This window comes from Cucumis sativus, chromosome 4 (assembly GCF_000004075.3).
Source record: "Cucumis sativus cultivar 9930 chromosome 4, Cucumber_9930_V3, whole genome shotgun sequence".
Classification (NCBI taxonomy): Eukaryota; Viridiplantae; Streptophyta; class Magnoliopsida; order Cucurbitales; family Cucurbitaceae; genus Cucumis; species Cucumis sativus.
The window spans coordinates 13,367,681-13,377,177 of record NC_026658.2 but is presented as its reverse complement, the minus strand read 5'-3'; the positions used below and the strand labels follow the sequence as shown (position 1 = coordinate 13,377,177).

Genomic DNA, 9,497 nt, shown 5'->3' with positions numbered 1-9,497 from the left:
CTTATTAGACTCATCCTAGATGAGATGAGTCTTGTGATGCTTTTCAAAATGAAGCCTTAAAAGTATTTTGTAAAACATCAAAGTTCATGGTGTAATATGACTGACCATCATATTCCAAGAATTTCCATAATAATTCACAGTTTAAAAAAGTAATACTAAGTTTGGTTTATACTAAGTTTATTAGTGTTTTACAAGTTGGATTCTCCATTCTGTTTGGCTTGGGAAAGTTCAAGCTAGGATTGGAGTTGGTTTATACTAGTTTGGATGTGAGTTTGAATCAGCTTACAAAATAGTGTCATGTATTGAGTAGTGCTAGTTAGGCTTAGACAAAAAAATGATGCAACCTAATTATACCAAGTTGATGACTATCGTTAAAAAAAGGGTCTTTAACTCATATAGCCTAAATTGCTATATGATATTACATGAAGGATCCAAATTACTAATAAATTTCACAAAAGTCCTAAGTGGGTTAGTATATTACATAAATGTAAGGCTCAAATTACTTTAATACTTATTTCTATTATTTAATTGATTTATAACAAATATATAAATGGAAAAAATCATGGGATATAGTTTTAAGAAGTGGACCCAAATTAATTTAATATCAATTTCTATTATTTAATTGATTTGTAACAAATATTTAATTGAAAAAAATCCTCGGATACGATTTTGGAAAGAAGTGGGCCCAAATTAGTTTAATACCAATTTCTATTATTTAATTGATTTATAACAAATATCTGAATGAAAAAAATCATGGGATATGGTTTTGAAAAGAACTGAAAAACCTTTCATGTTTACTCCTTCTAACGTGGATTACAGTTTTTCCTTCTAACGTGGATTACAGTTTTTACTTCGAAATTTTAGAGAGTTCGAAGGTGAAGAATAAGACATTCGATGGTCGACAAATACAAAACTTCTCGAACATAATCTAGTTAAAATTTCGAGATTAGTATTGTATATATTAACACATAGGAAACATTAGATATATTAGGTATATTTTAGATATTCAATTAAATAGGCAATCAAATGAAAATGTAGTTTTGAATGTGATACATTTTAGGATTTATTAAGATTTCAGCGGTGAAGAATAAAATTTTCGATGACCGACAAATACAAAACTTATCCAACAGAATCTAACTAGAAATTTCGTGCTTAATATTATATATATTCAAAACATATAACAAACGAAAATCTAGTTTTGAATGTGATACATTCTAGAGTTTATTAAGAATTCAACATTGAAGAAGAACAACATTTTGGCCATCCTATCAAAAAATAATAGAACTATATGTCAGTAGATAGTATTGTTGTATATAAAATGGGGTATACATATATTAAAACATAGAACATAACTATTATAGATTGCAGATATATTAAAGTATAATATAATCAAATACATTTATAAAGAAAAAATATGTATGTATGATCATGTCACTTACTACTGTTTTAGTAATATTTACTATATAAACAAAAAATTTAAACACAAATTCTATAGGAATTATGTATAAGATATTATTGTATATAATATGAGGTATATATACTAAATAATATATATAAATTCGATGTATATTGTATTAGTGAAAAGTTTTTATATCAATTTCTTTATGTATTTATATTCATATCTTACGTAGTAAACAATACGTTATGTTTGAAATTATATTGATTATGTATTAAAGTTGTTTATGTTTACAAGAACATGAATGAGAAATAATTATGATGATTATATGTAATATATGTAATTAAAACATTAGTTGTTTTCTAGTATATGTGTAACGACCAAACTCGTTAATTTTTTACAAAAGACCTTGATTGATACAAAATGAAATATAGAACATTTGCAAGCTCAATTCCATCACAATGTTTTAAACATAAAAAACATAAAGCGGAATAAAAAATAACATACTCCCTATGGCAATCACACTTCCTTCCTGCCCCTCGTCGGTTTGCCATCCTTGTTACCTTTGCCTGAAAAAGTTAAACATAAAAGGGTGAGTATAAATATACTCAGTAAGAGACCTACTACTCGTTATGAGAAAAATGGAGTTACTTCTTATTGAGTATACCCGGATACACATAATCAGTCTAACACCCCGAGGGACGTACATATCAGTCTAGTATTCTGCAGAAACACATATCAGTCTAGTGCTCCCGAAGGATGCACAAATCAGTCGAGTGCTCCCGAAGGATGCACAAAAGGGTGGTGATCTCATAGGACACCGACAAGGTAACTACCCAATAGGAAAACTAATAATTTTCCCCTCATTCCATTCTAAACATCTTAACAGTCGTTCACAGTTCAGTTAAACATTCTCATCACATAAACTCCTCATTTAACCCCAAACAGTCTGTCTTACTCTAATTTAGCCCAAGGTCAGTCAAAAACATATCAGTACATCAGTTAACAAACTAAATAATCATAACCTCCTCCTCAGTCTACAAGGGCATAACCATGACGTCTCCTCCGTTCACAAGCACACAACCATAACAGTAGATCATACATTCAGTCTAAACAACAATCAACCTACTAGTTAAAATCCACACTTTATATAAGCAACATCTACGAGATTCAGTCGTTTCCATATCCTTATGTTTGTACATATACATAACCAGACAGTCACAACATACACTCAACCACAAGTCCACATCAATCCATGCACATATATATAAATTTCTCCCAGTCAAACACAATAAACATTAAACATTAAGTCCACATCCAAACCAACATCATAACCATCATCCCTACTCAGTTCAGATATAACATCCAAACCAACATCATAACCATCATCCCTACTCAGTTAAGATATAATATTATATGTCCATACAGTAATACATCTTAATTTTGTTTTGTTATTGACTCCAATAGAAAGTCTCTTACCTTAAGATTTTCTAAGTTTCTTGATCAACAAAATCCAACGCACCAATCCTAATTTAAATAGAGAATTTAACTCCAAACAAACTTGGGGAATTGACAAAAATAGGCTAAAAATGGAGTAGATAAAGACTTTTAGGATTGATTGTAAAAAAGTTGACATTTAGGACAAATTGAAGGTGAAATGACGAAAATACCCTTATTTCAGATTAAACATTTCAATTTAAGAACATGCGAGATGTCTGCGAGATGTTTGCAAGATGTCTACGAGATGTCTACCAGATGTTTGCGAGATAAAATAATAATAATAATAAATTGCTAACATCCTTTGAAACATCTCTAAAATAACCTTAAATCAACCATAAATCAACTTGATACATTTAAGATGCAAATATATATACATATAACACAATTCATATTAGGATTTTTTAAAAAAATAAAACAATTAAAACAATTTATTATTTTTATTATTTTATCTCGCAAACATCTGGTAGACATCTCGCAGGTTCTTAAATAGAAATGTTGAACATGAAATGAGGGTATTTTCGTCATTTTACCTCCAATTTGTCCTAAATGTCAACTTTTTTACAAATCAATCCTAAAATTCTTTATCTACCCCATTTTTGGCCTATTTTTGTCAATTACCCAACAAACTTGTAGCGATTTCATGAGGTCTAACTCCGCCTCAATTAACACCTTCAAAGAACAATATTAACCAAACGTTTAAATTTAACATTTCATCTCAACGAATCAATCATGCGGAATACATCAAATCCACAATTACGAACTTACACTAAAACCCAATAGTTCTTGTGGTCTGGCAGAAATTGCAACTTAGCACAGGTGAAATCGACCCACGCTAGAGAAAGATTTGGATGTGACCCATCCCGGTTGGAGAAGTGAAGCTGCGTTACACGAGCGATTTGGAAGACACGAACGCGCGCGACTTCAGATTTGCGAACGGAGGCAGACACAGCTTCACGACGCACCACTTCGCGAACGACTGACAACTTCACGAACAAAGTGGTTCGCGACGGTGAGATAGCGTGAACGGTCGGCGGCCTTGCGAATGGTGGATGATGTGGCTCGGTCAGTTTCAGCTTCAATGGAGATAGAGACAAAACGCTTGCGACGGAGAGACGGACTCTACAGATGGGGGCAAGCGAGATCGAACGGAGAGTCGCGTGACCGATGATTTCGCGGCCCACTGCTTCGCAAACGACTGGCGATGGCGGCTACAACGGAGCTTCACAAATGGACACAGGCACGGATGGACGACACTCCGGCTTCAGCTCCGACGGAACGACGACGGCTCGGGACGAGTTTTGTTTGAGTAGTCGTTGGATGTAGAAAGACGTGCACGATGATGGCTTCACAAATGGTTAAACGACGCAGACCCACGGTGAACACCTCGGCTTGATTAATGGGCAACGACAACAAGTGGCGCACGAACTCGAACGACATCGATGAGGAGACGGTGGGCGGCGACTAGGGCACGTAGAGAAGAAGAGAAGAAGAAGAGTTGAGGGAGGGGAAACGCACGCGATTTCACTTTCTTTCCCTTTTTTTTTTTTTTTTTTAAATAATACTAATACTAATAATACTAATAATATATTATTATACTTTTCCATTTCTTTTTTTTTTTCCTCCTTCAATTCTTTTCTTTTTCATTAATTAAATCTTTTTCTTACCAATCTTAAATAAAAATAACACCCAATTTTTTTTAAAAAAAAACTTAATAAAATTTGAAAATTAAGTTAAGAGAAATGTCTAAGAGTTTGGGGTGTTACAATATGTAATGTTGAGGAAAGTTGAATATGATTGTAATGTAAGGACTTTGATGAAAAAATTGAAGATCTAGAAAATTGTATGAAGAAAAAAAATGAATTATTCAGTAACATATATGTAAGAAATATAATTCATGTTAAATATAGTAAGAAAAAAACACACAACTTAAAAAAAATGTGTATGTATTATTGAATATATGCCGTGGTATATATATAAAAAATCACAAAACATAAATGAATTATTATGTAAGAAATATAAAAAATATAAGAAATGAATACATAATCTACGTATATATTGCAATATATACGCATTAAGAAAAATTACAGAATATGCAAATAATATAACAAATATAAGTTATTAAATAATATAATTGTGAATAAGATGTAGTGTATATATAATATAATAAGATGTAGTGTATATATAATATAACATCATATTGGAAAATTAAGCAACAATTATAATAGAAAGTTAGATGTGGTATATATGTAATAAATGAAATATATAACCTATTCTATTTTGCAAGAATATTAAAAACTTAGTATAATTATAAATAATATGTGGTATATATTTAATAATTCATGTCAACAAAACAATGATACCTTACGGGTAAACAATGTTGTATACATAATGAAAATTTATAATAGACAAGTGTCAGAAAACATATTGTAATATATGTCTATATATGTGTTTTTGAAATATATGGAATAAAGAATAATGAAAATAATGGAGTTTATTTTTATTTTAAAAGATTTTTTTTATTCACCTTAAGAATATTAAGATATCAAAATTTGATATTTTAATCTCTATCATAGGTGTTTAATGAGAAATTTCATGTATCTAAGAATTAATAAATTCATGAAAAACACTACTCAGTCTCATTTAAAATATGAAATGTGTTTATTTAAAAACAATCTATTAATTAAATTTCAAACGGAAAAATTTTATGTATTCATGGAATTTAAATTATAAAATCCATAAAAAACAATATTTTTTCTCCCGATTAACATTTTTATATTTAAATTGAAAAATGAATAATAACAATGATAAATCATTATGAAATTTGAAAAATACTTGAAGGATAATATGGTGAGATAAAATAAATACATGGATAATATAAACAATATGCAAAATGGATGCAATATAATTAATTAATTTAAAATGATACAAAATAATTAATTAATGCAAAATGCGAAATAATTAATTAATGCAAAATGCGAAAATAATTAATTAATGCAGAATGCGAAATAATTAATTAATGCAGAATATGGAATAATTGACTAATGCATAAATATGCAAAATAATTAATTAATGCAGAAAGATGCAAAATAATTAATCAGACCAAGCCATGGATACAAGCAATTAACACATAATGTAAAATGAGTGCTTAAATAATTAAAAAGATAAATAATTAAATCAGCATGTCGATGTCAAATGAAGGTATTTTAACTTCTAAAGGTAGGACAGATTCCATACCATAAACCAAAGAAAATGGTGTTGCCCCTGTTGAAGTACGAACTGATGTGCGATATCCATGCAGTGCAAACGGTAAAATTTTATGCCAATCTTTGTATATTGTTGTCATCTTCTCAATGATTCTTTTGATATTTTTGTTGGCTGTCTCAACTGCCACATTCATCTTGGGGTGATATGGAGTCAAATTTTTATGATTGATCTTGAATTTCTCACAAAGTTCGTCCATCATTTTGTTATTAAGGTTCTTGGTATTATCTGTAATAATAACCTCTGGGAGATCATAACGACATATCAATTATTTCTTGATAAACTTGAGCACCACCTCCTCTTGTAACATTGTAGTACGATGCTGCCTCTAATCATTTAGTGAAGTAATCAATAGCCATAAGAATAAAATGGTGATCATTTGAGGCTTTAGGATCAATGGGTCCAATAACATCCATTCCCCACAAAGAAAACGGCCAGGGTGCTGACAAGACATACAATGAAGATGCTGTTGCATAGATCTTATCCATATAAAATTGATATTTTTTACATTTATTTGCATATTTTATGCAATTTGATTTCATCGTTGTCCAATAATAACCAGATCTAAATATTTGTCTAGTCATCATATGTTCATTAGCATGTGTTCCACATATTCCTTCATGAATTTCTGTCATAATTTGTTTTGCTTCTTCCATATCAATACATCGAGGGAGCACCATAGCACGGTTTCTTTTATAAAGAACTTTACCACTTAAGAAAAAGTTCATGACCAACCTTCTTATTGTGTGCTTGTCATTCTCTAAAGCTCCATTTGGATATTCTCTACATTTTATGTATTGCTTGATGTCAAAATACCATGACTTATTATCAATACATGGTGGGCTCTGCAAATACTACTTAATTTTGTTGGCTTTTTGGCCCTTAATCTCAAATTAATTTATTTTAATTATTCAATTAATTTATGTTTTGATGATAACAAATTTGATTTTTTTATTGACAATTTTATTAATTTGAATAGACCATACCGTAGAGCTTGGAAAAATGATTCTAACGCCTCTTGAATCACCCAAATCGAAGTTCAAATGAAGAAAATATTGCTAAAAGAAGCTTAACGAAAAAATACCCGAGATGGTGACGTGGCGACCAAGCATTCAATTTGAACCAATTAGAGAAAGCCACTTGGAGCAATGAAGAAGTAACAAGTGTGGCTTTTTGTTATGTTTTATTGGCTTTTATAAAGAAAATGAATTTAAAAGGAAAATGATTTTAATATTATTATTTTTTCTTGTGGCTAACGACTAGTTTTTTTAAAAGATGGTGAAGTTGCTTTATTGATTTCTTTTTAAACAAAGTATTTTGAAAAGACATATTATTATATTATTATTTGTATTGTGTCTAACGGCTAATTAAGTTTAAATCTCAACCATTCATTTTTCTTTTACTTATATCTAATGACCCAAATGATTTTGAATTTATCTTTCCTCTCTTTTTAAATACTTCACATTTACACAAAATGACAACATCTTTACAATAATCCTCAAGCAAAAAGCCAACATTGTTATTCTCTCTAAAGCTTCCAATTTTTATTCTTTTCATCTTATTCTTGAGAGCTTCTTATTGTATTGTGAGGATTAAATTTGTGAGCTTCAAATTGTATACTCACTCTTTTAGAGAGTTTTCTTTTGTGTGATTTAAAAATTTCAACATATTGTAACGGTTGGATCCTAACCCGTGGAAAGGATCGGGTTTGCTCTTGAACCCGAAAAAGGAGCAAGAATCGGTTCGGCTCAAATCCGTGGAAAGAGTCCAAAGAAGATTTTCAATCAAAATCCCAAGGGGTGCTTGGGAAAGTGGATGTAGGTTGAGTTTAACCGAACCACTATAAAATTACGGTGTCTTCTTCTCTAACTCTTTTCTAATTATTTTTTAATTTAATTTTAGTTACATATTCTTATTGGTTGAGTTTGATTGCATACTTCCATTCATACATTTTTATCAATCTTGTTATTTAACAAAGTTTACAAAGTTCTTTATTTAAATTTTAGAAAATATCTAATTAGTTGATTTTACTTTTTATTTGTCAAAAAGTTTATTTAAACCCTATTCACCCCCCTCTAGGGTTGCCATACCGATCCAACAATTGGTATCAGAGCGAGGTTGCTCATCTTGAAATTTTAATTTCTTGATAAACTTTATTGTTAGAGCATTATGGCAAACCTATTGGCAAATGGTATTGTTGAAGGTCAATCTACTTCTAGACCTCCTTATTTTGATGGTTCAAATTATGCATATTGGAAAGCTAGAATGAAAATTTATTTGCAATCTATTGACTATAATTTGTGGTTAATTGTTGCTAAAGGTCCTTATGTACCCATGAAAAATGTTGATAATGTTGATACACCTAAATTAGAAGAAGAGTATGATGAAAATGAAATGAAAAAGTGTTCATTTAATGCTAAGGCTATTAACTGTTTGTATTGTGCCTTGAGTAAAGATGAATTTAATAGAATATCCATGTGTTCTTCCGCTCAAGAAATTTGGAATACTCTTGAAATTACTCATGAAGGAACAAATCAAGTTAAAGAGTCTAAAATTAGCATGTTTGTTCATAATTATGAATTGTTTAAGATGGATGCTAATGAGACTATTACCGATATGTTTACTAGATTTACTAACATCATAAATGCTTTGAAGGGTCTTGGTAAAGTTTATACAACTTCCGAAAATGTTAGAAAAATTCTAAGGTCTTTACCTAAGACTTGGGAAGCTAAGGTAACGGCGATTCAAGAAGCAAAGGATCTCACCAAACTTCCACTAGAGGAGCTTATTGGCTCACTCATGACTCATGAGATCATCATGAAGGAGCACTTGGAGGATGAGTCCAAAAAGAAGAAGAGCATTGCATTAAAGACTATCTCCTTGGAAGTTGATCCCGAAGATGAGGATGGCCTTGATGAAGATGACATTGCTTATTTCTCACGTAAGTACAAAAATTTCATAAAAAGAAAGAAATATTTCAAGAAACACCTATCAACCCAAAAAGAGTCAAAAGGTGAGAAAAGCAAAAAGGATGAGGTGATTTGTTATGAATGCAAAAGATCGGGTCATATAAGAACAGATTGTCCTCTCCTCAAATCATCTAAGAAATCCAAGAAGAAGGCAATGAAGGCTACATTGGATGATAGTAGTGAAAGTGAAAGTGAAGTTGAAGAAATGGCAAATCTTGGTCTCATGGCTCATAGTGACAAAGATGATGAACATGATGATAAGGTTTGTTTGAAAGCCTCCAAGAAAAACAAATGGTACTTGGATAGTGGTTGCTCAAGACACATGACGGGAGACCGATCCAAGCTTATCTCTTTCTCCAAAAAGAATGGAG

At 30.8% G+C, this 9,497-nt stretch overlaps 1 long non-coding RNA gene across 1 annotated transcript; it reads right to left on the bottom strand.

Moving 5' to 3' along the window:
• Positions 1 to 1,701: 1,701 nt before the first annotated feature.
• Positions 1,702 to 4,454, bottom strand: LOC116403215. The gene is made up of 2 exons (XR_004215866.1): positions 2,876 to 4,454; positions 1,702 to 1,965 (listed from the first exon to the last, which is right to left on the bottom strand). It is a non-coding gene; the product is annotated as an uncharacterized LOC116403215 (long non-coding RNA).
• Positions 4,455 to 9,497: the final 5,043 nt, after the last annotated feature.